This window comes from Lissotriton vulgaris, chromosome 1_1 (genome assembly GCF_964263255.1).
Source record: "Lissotriton vulgaris chromosome 1_1, aLisVul1.2, whole genome shotgun sequence".
Classification (NCBI taxonomy): domain Eukaryota; kingdom Metazoa; phylum Chordata; class Amphibia; order Caudata; family Salamandridae; genus Lissotriton; species Lissotriton vulgaris.
This window is the reverse complement of record NC_141685.1, coordinates 270,201,763-270,222,569: the sequence shown is the minus strand read 5'-3', so window position 1 is coordinate 270,222,569 and position 20,807 is coordinate 270,201,763. Positions and strand designations below refer to the sequence as shown.

Below are 20,807 nucleotides of genomic sequence, written 5' to 3'. Positions count from 1 at the left end.
ATTTTCCAGGTTTCCTTTGCCCACTCTTGTCCAAATCTATGGGTGCCTATGCACATGTAAGAGAACATTTTAGTGAAAACAAGTTTTTGGCATTCTTTTTCCGTGATTGCTTGGTGTTTGTACAAGAAAAGGTTCCTGTTTTCCCACATCGCCTCTTTCACGCAGTTTATTATTCTCCATAGCGTCCTTTCTTTATTTGCATTGCAATTCATGCCCAAACCATAGAGAACCAGTTCATAGGACAGGGATGCCTGTCCTGTTAATTCTTTAATGAGCTGTCCCATTGCCTTCCACATGCTTTGTGCTCCGTCGCAGTTCCAAATGAAGTGCATCAGGGATTCATCTGCTGCACAGCCTGGTGTTGGACATCTTGCTGTTTTTGCCAGTTTCCTTGCATGTTGGAATTGCTTCACTGGTAGGCATTTGTATACCATCATCCATGCCAAGTCTTTCTGGGAGTTTGTCAAGTCTTTGTGGTTCACCCTCTCCCAAACCTTCCCTGATTGCTTCTCTGATAAGTTGTTTACCATTGTCACTGAGTCCGTTTCTTTCAGTTCTTTGCTTAAGGCCATCTGGGGTTTGATGTCCTTCGCTTGAATTTGTCTCTCTTCCAGCCTCTTGAAAAAAGGTTTGATGCCTTTGTACGCAGGGGGTGGTTCTAGTAAAGAGGGCTTTGTATTGTCCAGTTTACATATTCCCACTCTTGATAAGATGAAGCTTGTAGCAAACAGTGTGTAGGCAGCCACATGTGAGTCTTTCTTTGCATTCCCCAGTACGTTTTTAACAAAGTGTGACATCAGGAAGTCATGGAGGTTTGGCAGGTCTTTCCCTCCTTTTGTGGGTAGTTTGAAAACAGTGTCTCTTTTTAGTTTTTCAATTTTTGACCCCCAAAAGAAGTTTGCAAAAAGTCTTTGTCTCACTTTTGTCCACCTGTATGATGGAGGGAAAATCATGGCAATACACATCAGGATTGTAAGACATATTGCTTTCAGCACCAAGACTTTCCCTTCCAGGGAAAGTTTTCTTGTCGTCCAGAGCGCCATTTTCTGCTTGAGCTTTGTCTGGATCTTCTCCCAGTTTATTTCTCCCTTCATGTCCTGTGAAAAAAGAATCCCCAGTATTTTTACTGGGTCTTTGGAAGGTTTCACTGGCAGCTGAGACAGTTTGTCCCATTGTCCCATCGTCATGCAGTGCGTTTTCTCCACATTCACCTGTAGCCCAGCTGCTAGGAAAAAGAGTTGGGTTTTAAGGAAAGTTCTTTTTATCGATTTAGCGTCAATGCAAGCAATGGTGACATCGTCCATGTATGCTACACATTTGACCTGTTTGCCTTGGTTGCCCGGTACCAGAGGGCCAGTTATGCACGTGTCCTTCCTGATGGCACATAGGAGAGGTTCAATTGTACATACAAAGAGTTCCGGTGATAAGGGGCATCCCTGTCTGACCCCTGATTCAATGTGGAACCCCTCAGATAGTGTACCCTTTATAAGGACCTGGCTTTCACATCCAGTGTATATTAAGCCAACAGTTTTGTTGAAACCTTCTGGGAATCCCATTTTCCTGAGCACTTTGAAAAGGTCTTCATGACTTAGGGAGTCAAAGGCTTTCTGGAAATCAAGGGCCAAGATAGCTAGTGGATTCCCCCTATCTTTCGCTAACCTCAAGGTGTCTCTAATGATGGTCAAGCTGTGCCAGATTTTACTTCCTGGGACCGCACATGTTTGGTCTGGGTGCACAATGGAGACCAGCACCTTTCTGCATCTTCCTGCCAGGACTTTACTTAGGCTCTTACTGTCCAGTGACATTTGAAAGTGATGGGGCGTAAAACGGTTGTCATACCTCACCGTAGCGAGTGAGCGTAGCGAGCGAGCCCGAACCACCCAAGGTTCGAAAATTTTGAAAAAAGAGTGGGAAAATGGTGCATTTTCAAGCAAATTTGAGAATAGCAGGAATGTTAAGAAAGCAATTGTGAAAGTGCAGGTATTACATTATTAAAGAGATGACATATAACATATGTAGCTGCTTATTCAGTATAACCACAGAGCTTCATAACAGACTGAGATATAATGCATTTCTGAGTACCTCACAGATCCTGGGGGTTGTCCTATTCTGCAAAGTCCAAATTACCAGCTAACCTTTGTATTATCTGACAAGTGAATCTGTATGCTCTTCTGCTGCCTAGTCTACTAATTGTGCCTGATTAATGCCTCACTGTGTAGACAGGAAGTGGTATAAATCCTAGGTCCCTGACTTGAATTTCAAAGGGGCCCTCCAGTGTTGGGGGAAAGGAGTTCTCTCTAGCCAGTCTTGCATCTCTTACAATCTCCAACAATAAGAACATTAAACTGTTCCTCTGATAATGCCTGCTAGGGTTTGTGATCTATTCGGACATCACTCATAGGATGAGAACTTTAAGCAAGAGATGTTAGGGGTATATTTAATTTTTCAGTGGAAAATTCAGAGGAAATATTTTCCTATTGGGCCCATGGGTACCTTCACCAAAGAAGATGACACTTATCAGACCACAGGAAAGAGATCTAATACAATTCCTAAATTGCTAGCCTGGCCCTTAATCCCAGCATCGCACTTGACCAAACGTCATGTGATTCTGGGCAAATCACTTTACTTCCTTGTGTTTCAAATCGAAATACTTGTAATAGAATGTAATTTCAGTAATACATGTTTAACATCTATCAGCTGCGATTAAAAAAAAATCTGTGTGCAGAGCACATTGCCACTGCTCTTTGGTGCACCGAAAATAAATGCCCTCTACCTTTAGGCCTTTTTAGTCAATGGTCTAGCACCTGGATTGAACTGCTTCTAGGCACCTGGAACTATATTCGTCTCTCGACCACCATGCAGTAGGGAGTAGAGACATACGTTCAGCTCGTTTTCAGTGGACAGTTTAAACAATTCTTATTGACACTTCTTAACTTCTATCTGTTAGTCGCAGGCCACAAGCCTGAAACAGAAGCTAGTAAATAATACTGCAAGTTTGGGGTGGGGATAAAGGGTGGCAATGGAATGAAACATGATTAAAGAAGACAAAAGATAAAAGAAGGAAATGAGAGTCTGAAAGAAGGAAGGAAAGTAGAAAGCAAAGATGGAAAGAAAGATGGAAAGTAGAAAAGAGAAGCACAAATCCAATGGGCCATCCTTAAAAGAGTTGGGAATGTGGATTTCGGAGACTGATGTGGTGCGACATGGTTCCAACTTCCAAGTGGAGGTATTTTGCTTCTTTGTGGAGAATCACTGGTGGAAACAACACTTAAGCTACGTAGGCCCTTCAATCCACTTCTCCATCTCGACCTGGCTCTCTTCCTGTATCCGCCTCGACTGAATCATTAAATATTCCAATTATAGAACAAAGCCTGCTGCAGGTCAAACCTTTTGTGGTGTATCAGTCGACATACCACACATAACCGCTGTGGGGCCCTTAATATTATTTAGGTTTCCTTCACAAGACAACATCCTCTTCCATACTCGCACATGTGACGTGTATCGACGGACTGCCTTTTGTATCTCTCTGTGCATGAGGATAAAATAATCCTCCCATGGTAGCCATCTCATCTGCCCTTCCAGCTGGAATATACAAAACAGTGTAGTGGTGGCTGATTAATTAGAGGAGTAGTGGGGAGGTCACACACGCACACCCAACTATTCACACACTCAGATATGCCCATCCATCCATTCACAAGCACACACGTACACAATTACACCCATCCATTCACAGACACACATGCACAGAAATGCAGACACCCATTCACGGAAGAACTGTGTATATACATTTACAAGCATACATACACACAGGCACCAAAACATTCAATAAAGCACTTACTGGACTGCAGCAGTAATACGTCACCCTGGGACTGGCTACAACATAAACAGAGGTTTATAAAGGGCTAGAGGCGAGGCTGTGTGTGAGGATATGGGGGTCTGTGGGGAGACGTGCGCCGCTGGCAGTCACCCCACCTCTGACAGGACCGGGACCCAGACCGCGCTGAGGCCTATACTAATCATTTGTGTATTCAAAGCCTGATGTGAGGGCGGCAGTTAATGAGTTATTTAGCCTCTCAGCGGGCACTTGATGGGGTGTGAATCTAAGCCCTCAGCGATCTCTGTTTTAACTGCAGTGTTTACTAATCGGACAGCGCCGCTGCCCGCTTTGAAGAGGCCGAGAGACAGCGCCACCCAGGCCTATGTGGTCTGTCTTCCATAACTACCTGTTTGTTGGGACTCCGCATAACAATACGACTCTGGCCTTTCCTCAGACATGAATCAAGCAAAGCGGTTACTCGGAAAGTGGCCAACAGTGGGATACACACCTTTTTATTATTTTACCATCCCACCCCGTATGATGCTACCACCACCATAAAAAAGCTTACGCGGACGGTTTTATCAGAACTGACTGACAGACTCTTGTTTGTCAGTCACTCGACAGTCACAGAAGAAGACAATGATGACCATGCACAGGCAGGCACGAGTCACGAGGTCTGAGTCGCGAGGTAGTCTCCTCGTGGCTCTGGTGTTGTTGTTGTGGCAGTCCACGCCAGGACGAGTGACGTCCCGACAGCGGCCAACGCCGGCCAATCACCACTGACTACATGGTTGCCGCCAATGGGCACTGGTGATTGGCCATACAGTGCGGCAGGCTAAGCACAGCCAGCCACCCACCCACCTCGTGCGCGGTAAAACAGCCAATCCTGGCGCAGCATTACATCGCCACTGCGCCAGGATTGGCTACAGAGCAGGGCTAATACTGCCCATAATGAGACCCGGCTCCCCCGGGTCTCTGCCTGTATGAGTGCTAGGGGGAGGGAGGAGGAGGGAAGGGGCTACTGTATTTGTGCACATGCGTGGGCAAGTCATAAAAATGACTTGTCCTAAATGCGCACACTACTGCTGCCCTCCCTCACTCTCTGCTGCAGGCCCGCCCCCCACCTTCTGAGATCGCGATGACGTCACTATTGTTGTGACAGTACTCCGAGTCTCCGACCCAAATCATTATGACTCACTCGGCACTCGGGCTGTTGTTGTTGTCTCATAATTGTACTTTTTGGTGCGCGCAGTAATGACAGTGTCAGTGACGGTCGTCTGGCTAATGGGGCAACGCCCCAACGCCCCCAATGGACGAACCGCCACTGTTACTGTCCACATTCAAGAGGGTGATTGGCCTCCAATTGTTGATGTCCAGCTTGTCCCCCTTTTTCTCCAGCAGTTTGATGATGCCCTGTGGAAAGGAGGGGGGCAAAACATTTTTTTCCAAGCATTCTTTCAACAGACTCCAAAAATCCTTTGCAATAAGCCCCCAGAAAGCTTTGTAAAACTCCCATGGAAGGCCGTCTTGCCCAGGGGCTGATCCTTTTTGGGGCTTCCTGAATGATTTGGAAGAGTTCTTCTCCTGAAATGGGGGTGGTTAGAAAATGTTGTTCCTCTTGGGATAAAGAGCTCTGCAAAGACCCTAGAAAATCTTCACATGCACTTATATCTGATGGCTCTTTTTTGTACAATTGGGAAAAAAGGCTGTTGTTATTTTCTCTACTTTCTCTGTGCCCTTTTGTGTTTGTCCATTTGTGTCTTTCAGTTCATTCATTACCTTTTGCACTTGTGTGCCTTTTTGAAAAAGAACCTTAAGCACTTTTCATCTTCCTCAAAGATCTTGACCCTGGAGTTAAAAATGTGTTCTTTCCCTCGTTGTTTCAGCCATTCTTTCAGTTCTGTTTTAGTTTTTTCTCTTTCCTCCCCTACTTCCATTCCACCCCTTTCCAGGTTTTCTAGCGTGATCATTCTTTGTTGTATTTCATCAAATTTTTGAAAGTTTTCCTTGCTTTTGATCATGCTCTGTTTTCTGAAAAAAAGTTTTGTTTGTTTTTTTACCTCTTCCCACCATTCTGCTAAGGATGGGAAACTTACCTTTCTAGTTGTTAAGTTGTTGTACATATCACTGTAATTTTTTCATATCAATCAATCAGTGACATTTATAGAGCGCACTACCTACCCGTAGGGTCTCAAGGCGCTGGGGGTGGGGGGGTGCCGCTACTGCTCGAACAGCCAGGTCTTCAGCTTCTTCCTGAAGGAGAGGTGGTCTTGGGTCAGGCGCAGGTCGGTCGGGAGGGAGTTCCAGGTCTTGGCGGCCAGGTAGGAGAAGGACCTTCCTCCTGTAGTCGCTCTTCGGATGCGGGGGACGGCGGCGAGGGCGTGGTTGGCTGATCGGAGGTGGCGTTTGGGAGCGTAGAAGTTGATTCGGCTGTTGAGGTAGCTCGGGCCTTGGTCGTGTAGGGCTTTGTGTGCGTGGGTGAGGAGGCGGAAGGTGATTCTTTTGTTGACGGGGAGCCAGTGGAGGTCTCTCAGATGTCCGGAGATGTATCTGGTTCGTGGGATGTCGAGGATGAGTCTGGCTGAGGCGTTCTGGATCCGCTGGAGTCTCTTCTGGAGCTTGGCGGTGGTACCGGCGTAGAGGGCGTTGCCGTAGTCCAGTCGGCTAGTGACGAGGGCCTGGGTGACGGTCTTCCTGGTCTCGGTGGGGATCCACCAGAAGATCTTCCGTAGCATGCGTAGGATGTTGAAGCACGCCGAGGAGACGTTGTTGACTTGCCTGGTCATGGAGAGGGAGGAGTCCAGGATGAAGCCCAGGTTGCGTGCATGGTCTGTCGGTTTGGGTGCGGTGCCCAGGGCGGGAGGCCACCAGGAGTCGTCCCAGGCGGAGGGTGAAGAGCCCAGGATGAGGACCTCCGTCTTGTCCGAGTTCAGTTTCAGGCGGCTGGTCGTCATCCACTCGGCTACCTCTTTCATCCCTTCGTGCAGGTTGGCTCTGGCGGCGGCGTGGTCGTTGGTCAGGGAGAGGATCAGCTGGGTGTCGTCGGCGTAGGAGATTATGTTGAGGTTGTGTTGGCGTGCGATGGCCGCGAGGGGGCTCATGTAGACATTGAGGAGGGTGGGGCTCAGTGAGGATCCTTGAGGGACGCCGCAGATGACTTCGGTGGCCTCTGACTTGTATGGTGGTAGGCGGACTCTCTGTGTTCGTCCGTCGAGGAAGGAGATGATCCATTCCAGCGCCTTGTCCAGGATTCCGACGTTGCTGAGGCGCTGAGCTAGGGTGCGGTGGCAGACAGTGTTGAATGCCGCGGAGAGGTCTAGGAGGATGAGGGCCGCTGTTTCTCTGTTGTCCATCAGGGCTCGGATGTCATCGGTGGCGGCGATGAGGGCGGTCTCGGTGCTGTGATTGGCTCGGAAGCCGGACTGTGAGGGGTCGAGGGATCCATTCGTCTCGAGGAAGGCGGCCATCTGACGGTCTTCTCGATGACTTTGGCTGGAAACGGGAGGAGCGAGATGGGGCGGTAATTCTTGAGTTCGGTAGGGTCCGCAGTGGGTTTCTTGAGTAGAGCGCTGAGTTCGGCGTGCTTCCAGCTCTCAGGGAAGGTGGCGGTGTCAAAGGATGTGTTGATGATGTCTCGCAGGTGGGGTGCGATGACAGCGTCGGCCTTGTTGAAGACGTGGTGAGGGCAGGGGTCGGTCGGTGATCCGGAGTGGATGGAGTTCATCGTGAGGATGGTGTCTTCGGTGCTGATCGGGGTCCAGGCGTGGAGGGTGGTGGTGGGGGGTGGTTGTTCGGTCTTGGTGTGCGTTGGTTGGTTGTTGAAGCTGTTGTGTATGTCCGCGATCTTGTTGTGGAAGTATGAAGCGAGGGAGTTGCAGAGGTCTTGCGATGGGGTGATGTCGTTGTTTCCTGCGCTGGGGTTGGATAGCTCTTTCACGATGTTGAAGAGTTCCTTGCAGTTGTGTGCGTTGTTGTCCAGCCGGTCCTTGAATGCAGTTTTCTTGGCGGCGCGGATCAGCTGGTGGTGCTTCCGGGTGGCCAGCTTGAAGGTGGTCCTGTTGTCCGGTGTAGGTTCCCTTCTCCAGACTTTCTCGAGGGCTCGGCATTTCTTCTTGGAGCTCTTGAGTTCGTCGGTGAACCACGGGGCTTTCTTGCTGCCGGGTCTGCTGGGCGGGGTCCTCAGCGGGGCGAGTTCGTCCGCGCAGATGCTGATCCACTTCGTGAGGTTGTCGGCGGCCTGGCTGGGGTTTGCTGAGCTGGCAGGAGGGTGCTGGCTCAGGGAGGTGGCGAGCTGGTCTGCTGTGATCTTGTTCCAGCTTCTGCGGGCGGCCTGTTGCTGGTGGTGGTGGGTCGTCGTTCTCTTGAAGGTGAAGTGGACGCAGCTGTGGTCCGTCCATTGAAGCTCTGTGGCATGGCTGAAGTCGATGTCTGTGCAGGAAGAGAAGACTGCGTTGAGTGTGTGTCCGGCGAGGTGGGTGGGGGCGGACACCAGCTGCTTGAGTCCAAGATTGGCGAGGTTGTCGAGTATATCTTCCTGGTTGATTTCAAGATTTTGTGGTCTGACATACCACACTCGTTTGTTTCATAATTCCTTGCTTTTATATTTTTGGAGGTGAAAATGAAACCAATTCTTGATTTGACTTTGTCACTTTCTGCTTCCCAGGTGAACCTTTGTTTTGACCCTGATTTTTTTTTTTGTAAAAATATACTTTTTTAAAAATTATTTGTCAGGTTTACATTTCAAGCAGTCCCTTATATTTGGGTGCTGTACATTTAACCATTCTCAAAGAAGCGCATCAGGCTATCTTTGGTGGTTTTCCATCAAGATTTCTCATTTTACCCATCCAGACCAACTCCTGATTTTCCAGGTTTCTTTTGCCCACTCTTGTCCAAATATATGGGTGCCTGTGCACATGTAAGAGAACATTTTAGTGAAAACAAGTTTTTGGCATTCTTTTTCCGTGATTGCTTGGTGTTTATACAAGGAAAGGTTCCTGTTTTCCCACATCGCCTCTTTCACGCAGTTTATTATTCTCCATAGTGTCCTTTCTTTATTTACATTGCAATTCATGCCCAACCCATATAGAACCAGTTCATAGGACAGGGATGCCTGTCCTGTTAATTCTTTAATGAGCTGTTCCCACTGACGCAAGGCCTCATAAATAAGGCCCTTACAGCCTGATTCATCAACAGGCAGTTTTGCGAGCCCCTAATAGCGAATCATAGCGATTCGCTATTAAGGTCTCGCAAAACGGTAATCATGTAGGAATCGCATAATAAAATGCGATTCCTACTGATTCCTTATTTGCGATTAGCAACTTGCTAATCGCAAATAAGGAATAACTCGCCATTCATTCCTATGGGCCAAAAGGCCCATAGGAATGAATGGGGAGTATTCCTTATTTGCGATTAGCAATTAGCTAATCGCAAATAAGATTGCGATTTGAAGGGTGCCAGGGGTGTCCACAGGACACCCTGTAGCACCCCTCAAATGAAATTTCACACAGGTGTTGCACACACACATGTCCAGAGGACATGTGTGTGTGTAACATGCAACTCAGAAAAATGCATTTAAATGCATTTTTCTGAGTTTTCGCAATTTACCACGAGGTCTGACCTCACGGTAAATTGCGCCTAGAAATTGCGAATTCGCAAATTTAAATTGGATGTTGAATTGCATTTAAGGAATCTCTAATAGAGATTCCTTAAATGTAATTCCTCGCACATTTGCGACATCGCAATTAGCGATTTTTGCATTTGGGATGCTGAATCCCAAATGCAAAAATCGCTCTCGCAAAGGGCCGGATTCTCAGAATCCGGCCCCTTGCGAGCGCAATTTAGGTACATGAATCGGGCGGTAGGGCTTTTCTGCGCCTCAAACCGGGGTGCACTCGGGTGGTGGTGCGAGTCCCCACTGCTGTTTGGGGTGGGTTTGCTGGCGGGTAGAGGGAGAGATTCCTGCTCCGCGGTGTTAATGTTAAAGGGGGGAGAAGCCTTCCTCTCTCGCGTGTGCCTCCAGCGACTTCCGAGTAAGAACCGGGACCCAGACTCCCCTCAAGGTTGCTTCACTGCTCCGGCCCGGCCCTCTTGGGGCAAAAGGCGGTACTGCAGGGTGAATCTTGAAGTCTCCCGGCAGCCTCCTTCACCCCTCCGTGTTTCCTCTCCTCGGAGGTGTGGGGGCACTTTGCAGGGGTCAGGGGCAAGGGGCAACGCCTCGCATCCCTTGTGGCCGGTGATCCTTGGTCAGCTTTGGTGCAAAGCTGTGGCCGGAGGTCCCGACAGGCCGCAATGGATTCTCGCCGTGTGCAGCGCCCTGCTTCCTTAGGGACCCCTGCTCAAATAGGGGCCCCGAGGGGGCTCACTGTAAATCCCAGAACTATAGTGGTGAAATGACCCTGCCTGGCTCTCAGCCAGGGTCTCCTCCCCCTCAGCGACGGTCATCCAAACTGGCAAAGAAGAGTTCCCAAATTCGGAGGAACGATACTGCCCTGCAGCAGCCCTTCACCCAGGTTCCTATTCCCTATGGCACAGCCTGCTCTGGACAAGCCAGAGGTCGAAGGCCCAGCCGCAGGGTCTAGTAGCCGAGGGTCCACACTGGACTATCTACCCTCCCCCTCCCCGACACGCAGCCTGGCCCCGGACAAGCCAGGGTGACGCAGGCCTAGCGCCTTGAATTGCCCCTATATCTGACAGTTGCAAATAAGTATGCTGTGGCTATGCATTGCCCCTATATCTGACAGTTGCGAATAAGTATGCTGTGGCTATGCAAGGGATTGTGGGTATGCATATTCTCGAGGACCTTGCATATTTCCGGACAACCAGGCACGTCATACCAGCCAAGCTGTGGAACAATCTCACCCTATGAAGAGGGGAGCGGCCTTGAAGGGGCGGGGCCTCCTGAAGAGAAGTACCTAAGAGGCACATTTGAACCCCAACCTGTCCATAAACTCCCCCACCCACCCACCCAAAAAAAATTATCTAAACAAGCATTGACATTGTCTGTTCTAAAAGTTCAGAGTTCTGCATTTCACCGTAATTGTTTGTAAAGGCTTGAACACATCTGCAGACATTAAAAGTTATATTTTACACAATATAGGACATCTTTCTAAAAGGAACTACTCTCTGTAAGCAACGGTCTGCCCTCCAGTATATAACTGGTAATTATCACATTACTCTTTTAACAGCGATGTAGATCTCTACACATGCAGAGATCTCCAAAAATTCAACAAACCACGACGCTGATCATCGCCACACGAAGTGCACATGACTGCGCCCTGGACTCGTTTTCTTTCAATAGAGCGTGCTATTCTGCTTCTATGACTCAAAAATTTATCACCTTAAAAATGTTAGAGCGACTATCATTAAACATTCTTCGCATCAGTTATCACAGCGCACGTATTTCTTCTCCAGATGGTATTCTCAAAGATTCACCTCTGTAGCTTCACTTTAAATAAATACCATCCATATGTATGCAGTGGCTTTACAAGGGATTGTGGGTATGCATATTCCCGAGTACCTTGCTTATATCCGGACAACCAGCACGTCATACCAGCCAAGCTGTGGAACAATCTCACCCTATGAAGAGGGGGGAGGGGGCGCCTTGAAGGGGCGGGGCCTCCTGAAGAGAAGTACCTAAGAGGCACATTTGAACCCCAACCTGTCCATAACCCCCCCCCCCCCAAAAAAAAACTAAACTAAACAAGCATTGACATTGCCTGTTCTAAATAAGTTCAGTGTTCTGCATTTCACCGTAATTGTTAGTTAAGGCTTCCACACATCTACAGATGTTAAAAGTTATATTGTAACTCAAAATAGTAGCTCTTTACCATCGGAACAACTCACTGGAGGCACCGGTCTGCCCTCCATTACGAAACGGATACATTACACGAATCATATGTAACAGCGCTATAGATCTTTATACATGCAGAGATATCCCATATCCATATATTCAACAAGATTCGAGGCCGGCCGATCATTGACACACGGAGTGCTTTTTTTAGGTTTTTTTTTAGTTTTGGGGGAAAGACTTTTATTAAGTGCTTAAAAGTTTGCGATACATAGTTTTCAAGGAAGTGGTACCTCCCCCTTAGGGAAGGCAGTCCACTTTAACTTTTAATCAATGTATTTAAACATTTTACAAGTCGTCAGTTTGGGGTTCAAGAATGTCTGCAGATAGCGTTTGCAGTTATTAATGGGGCCACTTTAAAGAGTCTAGTGGGGTAGGGGGGGTGGGGGTGTTACAGTTCTTCCCCTTCATCACTTTTCTGCTTGTCCATGGCTGCATAGTCTCTATGAGCACCATCCTGCGGCACCCTTCTCGGTTCACCACCTCTCCATTGGTCACCAGGCGGGTCCTGGCGAACAGGAGAATGCCTTTAATACAGCAAAGGAGCCTCAGCACCCCTGGATAGCTTCCTCTGTGTGTGTCCCTGGAAACAGCCCGTACATCATGGACTGTTCAGTAATGTTCTCGTAGGGGATGAGAGCTAGCAGTTCTTGGCGTAAGACAGCCCGTAGTCTCAGGGCAAAGGGGCAGGCCCAGAAGAGATGGTGTGCAGATTCCTCTGCGGGGCATCCCCTTTGACAGTTCCTGTGCGGGCACAGGCCTCTGCTGTGCATGAAGGACCTTACTGGCAGGCCCCCCTTCACAGACATCGATGCTATGTCCTTGTGTCTGTTGGTCAGACTTGGGGAGGATACATTCCCCCACACGTGCGCTGCCATTGCTGGGGGCAGGTCGCTTACTGGTTCGGCGGTGTCCCTGGTCCTGATCAGTTTGCGGATTGTCTTGGGCTTCCAAAGGCAAGGGATGACGCAGTTCAGCCCAAATTCACCCACAAACTTTTCCACCTCCCTGTAGTACCATGGTAGGTCCCAGTTGAAAGTTACTGCATTTTCCCACTTATCCCATCCCAGCCGTGAGAGAGCGAAATTTGAATGAAAATTATGTATACATCATATTTACAAGCTTGTGGCGTAAAGTTAGCCAATGTAACCGCAGAAGTGAGAAAATGTATTCGTATTTACTCTAGAGTGTTTATTAGAAGTAGAAAATCCATATAGAGTGTGAGCTAAAGTAGAAATGTGTGGGGCTGTTTAGAAATATTAGACGTGTTAATCAGGTTCCATGTATGTAGCTGTAAAATGAAGAAAGATGTAAAATGTAAAATGAAGAAACGTGCAGACCACGCGGCACTGTGTGAGAAGAAAGATACAATTGCATCTTTTATGCGACATGGATTCATTATAATCAATGATTTTGCTTACATATATAAGTTAAAGGCAATATTTTATAGAAGTGTTTTGTATAACTTTAGTGTGGTAGGTTAGCGTGTTATTTTAAGCTGAGGGAATAAGAGTTCACAGAGTGTAGAATACTGCATATAATTTAGTGAGCCCGGAGAGATAGTGGCTTGTCTTTGATCTGCACGTGTGAGTTAAAAGTCAAAAGTCTCGTTAAAACAAATTGCCAATGCTGGTCGAAGTTTTACGGCCTAGTAAGATAAGAGAAGCCTGGAATATGGGGCCCTGTTTCGAAGTGTCTGTTTCCCGGTGCAAGGGGGTACCAATCAAAAGCTTTATGAATAGAGCTCTGTTTGAGGAGATAGGCTCGGGTCCGGAGGAGTCAACCGGAATGTCATGGGGGTACCGGCACGATGGAGACGGCGCCTGGGAAGCAAGGTCAACTTAACAGACGATCCAAAGAAACGAAACTATGGAAAAAAACCAGAAGCAAGACCACGTGAAATGTATACGTGGTGGGCGTCTCAAAGGGGCGTTCCACCCATACTGTGATTTTGTATTAGGGACAGTACCCCGGGGAGGAGGTAGAGCAGATGGCCTGAGGATGTGTGGGCAGAAAGGGTACTGCTACACGACATAGGTTTCCATCTGAGACTAAGAGGTATTGAGCTTCTTCGGAAGTTCAACGGCTGACACCTTTTTAGGTAAAGAGCTTGTTAAGTAGGGATGTCATCTAGCATAGAGTAGGGACAGTTTAACCTGTTTCATTTCTTTCTGTAAATGACGCTTCAGATTCATCTTGTGTCAACGATATTCAACTTATTGATTTTTGAATTGGTTTTAGTAGTTTTCTTCTGTCGATTGAGATCTCTTAGAGAGTTCATGTTCATTCTATTACCTGTATATCTTTTGAACCTCCTAATGAGGTGTTTGTACTTGCAACTGATTTTGGCTTTATAATAAATCTTTAAAACTTTCCAGTAGTAGGTGGTTCTTTAGAGTTGCGTCAGTCTATGGGGTTGATTTGATCTATGTGGGTTTGCCTTTTACTCAATGACAGTCAATAATCGATTCAGATAGGGACTCAAGTGAGATAAGGATCAGGGTGATAAGATAATCGATCAAAATCTCACGCCCGCAGTTGGTAGCAGAGAAAGATGGTTGGCTTCTTGAGGAAGGCGACCTAGGTTAGGTTAAGATTACCCCAAGGCCCTAGTCATCGATGACCAGAAGAAGAGCCACCTGTCGAAGAAGGTGCTGACGGTGCGAGAGAAAAGCAGCAGAGTCGGTCGAGAGTGAGTATAAGGGTCATGCGTTGCCAGATTGCGGTGTTTTGTGTTGTACCTGTGTTGTAATGTCAAGCGGAGTCAAATGCCTGTAGTGTGATTGAGAGACGGTTGTGAGCGCGCGCAATCGGAGAAAATCTTAAGTCCAGAGAAGGGCTTAAGTGGTTCCGGTGTATCGGACATCCAGAGTAATTGTCTACCATTGTGAAGGGGGTCATGAGGTACCATTGATCGCCCGCAGGACCGTGATAGGGGGAACGTAAGAGTGAGTCTATGAGTAAACGGACGCTGGACGGACGTTTACTGTGTGTAAGTAACCTATCAGTAAGGCGAACGTCTGACCGTTAGGGAAGACGCTTCGTCAGTTGAGGTGACAATTACAGTTCGACTGTGGACGTACAGTCAAGATAAGTGATTGCTTGGTCGGAAGTAGTCATTTTTCGGTGTATGAATGAGACGCATGCATGACCGGGAGACGAGCTGAGAAAGGAGGGGAACTGCTGCAAAGGGGAGGAGTGACGTCAGAGTGAGCCGCGCTGGGATAGGCTGGTTGGTGTTGAGCCGCGCTGGGATAGGCTGGCCGGTGTAGAGCCGCGCTGGGATAGGCTGATCAGCGAAAGCCGCGTAGGGATTGGTGGCTCATCATCATCGGGAAGTAAACAAGGAAGAGAATTGAGGAAAATCGTAGAGTCTTAAAAATGAAGTGTTTTAAATGTCTAAGGGCGATCTTTAAGAGAGACAGAGGGAACTAAATATGCTGGGGAAGAGGCCCCACCGGAGGGCACACCAGCTTATTACATGGCTGTGAATGTTGGGTTACATACTATACTATGGATCTCTGAGTGGAGCAAGTTAACAGAGGGAAATGAGGAACTGACGTTCCCGAGATTCGGAACGTTTAGGTTGGAAGCGTTGAACCAGTTGAAAGCAGTAATGCTCGCAACAAGACCTCTACCCAGGCCAACACAATTCGAAGCCCTCAATGCATGGTTCAGGGCGGCGTACGACCGGAGTTTGACCAGACGCCAAGAAAGAGTGAAACGATCGGTGCAGGCTGCCGAAGTCCCGTCGTCTCACGACCTGTGCCACGACCTGTGTCCGGGGGACTGGGTCCTGGTGAAGAAACACGTCAGGAAGAATTGTCTAGACGTGCGCTGGCGTGGACCTTTCCAAGTCATATTGGTCACGAACACTGCAGTGAAGTGTGGAGGCTTGCCTAACTGGATCCACGCCTCACACACTCGAAGAGTTCCAGCACCTCTGGAAGAAACAGCTCCTCTCTCGGATGAAAATCCAGCTGAAAGCGGAGAAGCCACAGAGGGGATCAGCCAAGCTGCAGAGGTGTTAGAGGAGACTGAAAGCGTATCTGACCAGGCCGAGGACGGTCAATACACCAGCGAAACTGAAGCTGCGACAGAAGGAGAAAGTAGCTGGGAGTACGAATCGGACACTGATCAAGCTGCAAGTGGTCCGGAGTCAAGTGCAAGAACAAGAAGCAGGAGGACAAGGAGTGGAGAAGCTAGCTGGCCGGAAAGAAGAAGGAGGCCAAGCCTGAGAGCAAATCCAGAGAGAACTCTTGTCCCGATTTCTGAAGACTCAGACCTAGACGAAGGTGCAGCAGACTCAGACTCCGAGAGTCCAAGAAGATCAAGGAGAGTACGTGTGCCCTGCCGAAGATACGCCACTCCTGAGTGGACCTACCTGGCGGCAGATGTCTTGGGGACAGAGATCCGGGAGGGTGAGGGAAGTGCAAGTGAACAATCTCTATCCAATTGTAACGGTGGAAGTTCGGCTGTTGACACCTGGAATCGAAACTGAAGGGTTGCTAACGTTCACACTCCCCGTTCCCCTGTATCTAAGCCGGATAAAGGACTTGGTGCTAAATAGATTAGAGTTTCCAACCTTGGGTCATCCGGTACCAGCACAAGAGGAAACCATCCTTCGTCTAGAACTGTTGGAATACGCCATTAGGGCTGCTGGCACCAGAATTATTGTAGATATCTAAAGACTTTGTAAATAAACCAGTGAGAAAGAAGATAACCTAGCGCCTAGTGGAAAGAAGAAGAAAATTAGGGACTCCATTTAGTGGATGGAGAAGGGCTAGGGTTGTCTGTTATTGAATATAAAGAGACTTTGTGGTGAAGAGACTTTGTCATTTTTCAAGTGTGATTCGTAGACCGAAAAATCAAATGTAAGCTGAGTGAAGAAATCAAAAGAGACTTTTTTCAAAGAAAGCTACGCTATCTGATAAAATGGAAACCGGCAGTTCGAACCGCAAAGCAAAATGCATAGTAGGCACACTTATAGCAGTAGTAATTTTTCTCATAATCATAGTAGTTACTGTATCATACACAGTGGGACATGCAAGTGGAACTGAGACAAGAGATGTAAAGCCTGTAACGACTTTGAAATCTGCTCTTGATGGAAAGAAGGAGGAGAGCAATGTAATACAGGAAAAGGCGTTGTTGGCAGCTGAGGCTCGTAGGTTACACGTAGATGAGTCACAGGGAAATTTCAGGACAAACGCATATGCTAAACTATTGTATGAGTATATTGATGCCATGGAGGCCAAGGATTGTTATGTCTGCATGCAATTGCCGGCTTCCGTAGATGAAGGCATTCGATATCATCACCTTCCATTGACATATGGGATCACATGTAGTTTACTGCTCAGTATATTTTATGGTCGAGAGGGGTTTGAATACTACTTTTCGAATTATGATTCGGTACTGCCGAAGTCCCGAATTATAAACAGATGAACAAATGGGACTATTACAAGAAGGAAGATAGGTTGGCTAAATTCTTCCTTCCTTGGGATACATTAGATACTTCATATGCACGCCGAAATAATCTGACCTGCAAGGTGTCAGAGATCGAGAAAAAGTTTATTGGTCAAGTTGATGACCGTTACAGGAGGCAGAAGATATTAAAAATGTCAGGACAATGGAAAACAGATTGGACTGAAGAGGAAAAGGCACACAAAAAGAAGGGTAGTAATGGTCCAATAGCTTTGGATCGAACACAGAAAGGAAAGTTATGTCTGACCCGAAGTAAAACGTACTATGAGAGTGTATTTGTAGGTGAAGTTAGTTGTGAACACGCTTTTCGATTAGAATATTATACGAAAGATTTCATGAAAGGGATGCAAGTGATTCCTAATGTATATTTTGTATGTGGAAGAAATGCCTACGTAAAGTTGCCTGACAATTGGTATGGTTCATGTTATTTGGCAATTGTCTTCCCCAAAATATATCATGCAAAGGATATGGAGATTATAGAGGGAAAGGTTTCGGCAAGAGGGAAAAGGGATGCAGGAGATGCTGAAGTAGTTGGAGACGTATTTGGAGCCATGTTTCCTCTTTTAGGTTTGATACTTAATGATGTCAAGATCAGGAGATTAGCTACAGTTGTAGATAGGTTGTCTGCCAGTACTGCAAGGTCATTGATGCTGGTGGAAGGAGAGATGCAATCGATTAGGGCAATGGTTCTTCAGAACCGTCTTGCATTAGACGTTCTGCTAGCAAAAGAGGGCGGAGTCTGTAAGGCTTTGAAGGTCCAGGAATGTTGCACTTACATTCCAGACAATTCAAAACCTCTTGAGAAGGCTATACAGAATATTACTAAGATACACCAAGAGATTGAAGACCTAACAAGGGTAAATGTTTGGGAAAAAGTAGGTCATGGAATGGGTAAAGTTGGAGGTTGGTTTGCCAATCTCGGGAAGAGCTTTGTCTGGTATATTCTGAAGCCTATTTTCATAGTCTTAATCTGTATAATCATATTATGGGGTTTAGTGAGACTGTACAGATGGTATAGATCAAATAAGTTGGAAAGATCCATGAGAGAGCAGGAGCGGAGATTAGCTGCTATGCAAGATAATCAATACAGAAGTTTGAGAGCTCTGGAAACGGTAAAAAGAGGGAGCTCTGCAATAAGTTCTGTGTGACACATTCAAATTGACATATTAGTGATGACCCCTAGAGGTCATCAAAGGGGGGAACTGAGAGAGCGAAATTTGAATGAAAATTATGTATACATCATATTTACAAGCTTGTGGCGTAAAGTTAGCCAATGTAACCGCAGAAGTGAGAAAATGTATTCGTATTTACTCTAGAGTGTTTATTAGAAGTAGAAAATCCATATAGAGTGTGAGCTAAAGTAGAAATGTGTGGGACTGGTTAGAAATATTAGACGTGTTAATCGAGTTCCATGTATGTAGCTGTAAAAGGAAGAAAGATGTAAAATGTAAAATGAAGAAACGTGCAGACCACGCGGCACTGTGTGAGAAGAAAGATACAATTGCATCTTTTATGCGACATGGATTCATTATAATCAATGATTTTGCTTACATATATAAGTTAAAGGCAATATTTTATAGAAGTGTTTTGTATAACTTTAGTGTGGTAGGTTAGCGTGTTATTTTAAGCTGAGGGAATAAGAGTTCACAGAGTGTAGAATACTGCATATAATTTAGTGAGCCCGGAGAGATAGTGGCTTGTCTTTGATCTGCACGTGTGAGTTAAAAGTCAAAAGTCTCGTTAAAACAAATTGCCAATGCTGGTCGAAGTTTTACGGCCTAGTAAGATAAGAGAAGCCTGGAATTTGGGGCCCTGTTTCGAAGTGTCTGTTTCCAGGTGCAAGGGGGGTACCAATCAAAAGCTTTATGAATAGAGCTCTGTTTGAGGAGATAGGCTTGGGTCCGGAGGAGTCAACCGGAATGTCATGGGGGTACCGGCACGATGGAGACGGCGTCTGGGAAGCAAGGTCAACTTAACAGACGATCCAAAGAAACGAAACTATGGAAAAAAAACAGAAGCAAGACCACGTGAAATGTATACGTGGTGGGCGTCTCAAAGGGGCGTTCCACCCATACTGTGATTTTGTATTAGGGACAGTACCCCGGGGAGGAGGTGGAGCAGAAGGCCTGAGGACTCTTAGAGAGCGGATGGGTAGGCAGAAAGGGTACTGCTACACGACATAGGTTTCCATCTGAGACTAAGAGGTATTGAGCTTCTTTGAAAGTTCAACGGCTGACACCTTTTTAGGTAAAGAGCTTGTTAAGTAGGGATGTCATCTAGCATAGAGTAGGGACAGTTTAACCTGTTTCATTTCTTTCTGTAAATGACGCTTCAGATTCATCTTGTGTCAACGATATTCAACTTATTGATTTTTGAATTGGTTTTAGTAGTTTTCTTCTGTCGATTGAGATCTCTTAGAGAGTTCATGTTCATTCTATTACCTGTATATCTTTTGAACCTCCTAATGAGGTGTTTGTACTTGCAACTGATTTTGGCATTATAATAAATCTTTAAAACTTTCCAGTAGTAGGTGGTTCTTTAGAGTTGCGTCAGTCTATGGGGTTGATTTGATCTATGTGGGTTTGCCTTTTACTCAATGACAGTCAATAATCGATTCAGATAGGGACTCAAGTGAGATAAGGATCAGGGTGATAAGATAATCGATCAAAATCTCACCCCCGCAGTCGTCTCCACACCGGGAGGAGGAAAAAGCGGAAGACTTTGTAGGCAGAGTGGTCCTTGTTCATATTTAACAGAGTTATTCGGACGCAGCCACACACAAAGAAAGCCCTGAGGATTGTTGGGATGTCGGGGACTGCCTTCCCCCCTTTGCGGTGCTCCTTGTGCATGACCGACCGTTTCACCTTGTCCATCTTTGAGTGCCAGATGAAGTGGAACACCCTGCTGTTTATGGCCCGTGCTACGTTGGCCAGGAGTGGCCAGGCCTGTGTCACATATTGCAGCACGGGCAGGGCGTCGTTCCTGAGCACCAGAGCCTTCCCCTCAATGCTCAGGTTTCTCAGGCTCCAGAGGCCCAGTTTCTGCTTCACCTTGGTCAAGCGTTCGTTCCAGCTCTTTGCTGCTGGCCTTGGTCCTCCAAACCAGACGCCGAGGATCTTCATCAGTCCTGTCTCGATGGGGAAGGGGAGAGGCTCGTTGCAGAGGTCCCATCGCCCGAAGAGTTTGGCCTGCGACTTGTCCACGTTGATTCTCGTCCCTGATGCCTTTCCGAAGTCTGTGCACGCCTCCCGCAGGGATTTGACTGATTCTCCATCCGCGCAGAAGAGGGTGATATCGTCCATGTACAGCAAACACTTGACCTTCTTCGCGTCGCCGGGTGTCTGGACCCCTCTGATGTTTGGGTTCTTCCTGATGTACTCGGCAAGAAGTTCTGTAACCAAAACAAACAGAGGTGGCGAGAGCGGGCAGCCTTGTCTTACCCCAGACCTGATAGGAAAGGGGTCTGTTTTACAACCATTTACAATGACTGAACTGAAGATGTCTTTACATACATGGGCCTGGGACTTGCATGTATCAAGACCCTGAGAACATGAAATTCTGCTTGTATGACTCTGGAATTCATCACCCTAAACATGCTAAAGCGACTATCATTAAACATTCTTCGCATCAGTTATCACAGCGCACGTATTTCTTCTCTATTTG

General features: G+C 47.0%; 1 pseudogene; it reads right to left on the bottom strand.

Moving 5' to 3' along the window:
• Positions 1-12,005: 12,005 nt before the first annotated feature.
• Positions 12,006-20,446, bottom strand: LOC147746899 (uncharacterized; annotated as a pseudogene).
• Positions 20,447-20,807: the final 361 nt, after the last annotated feature.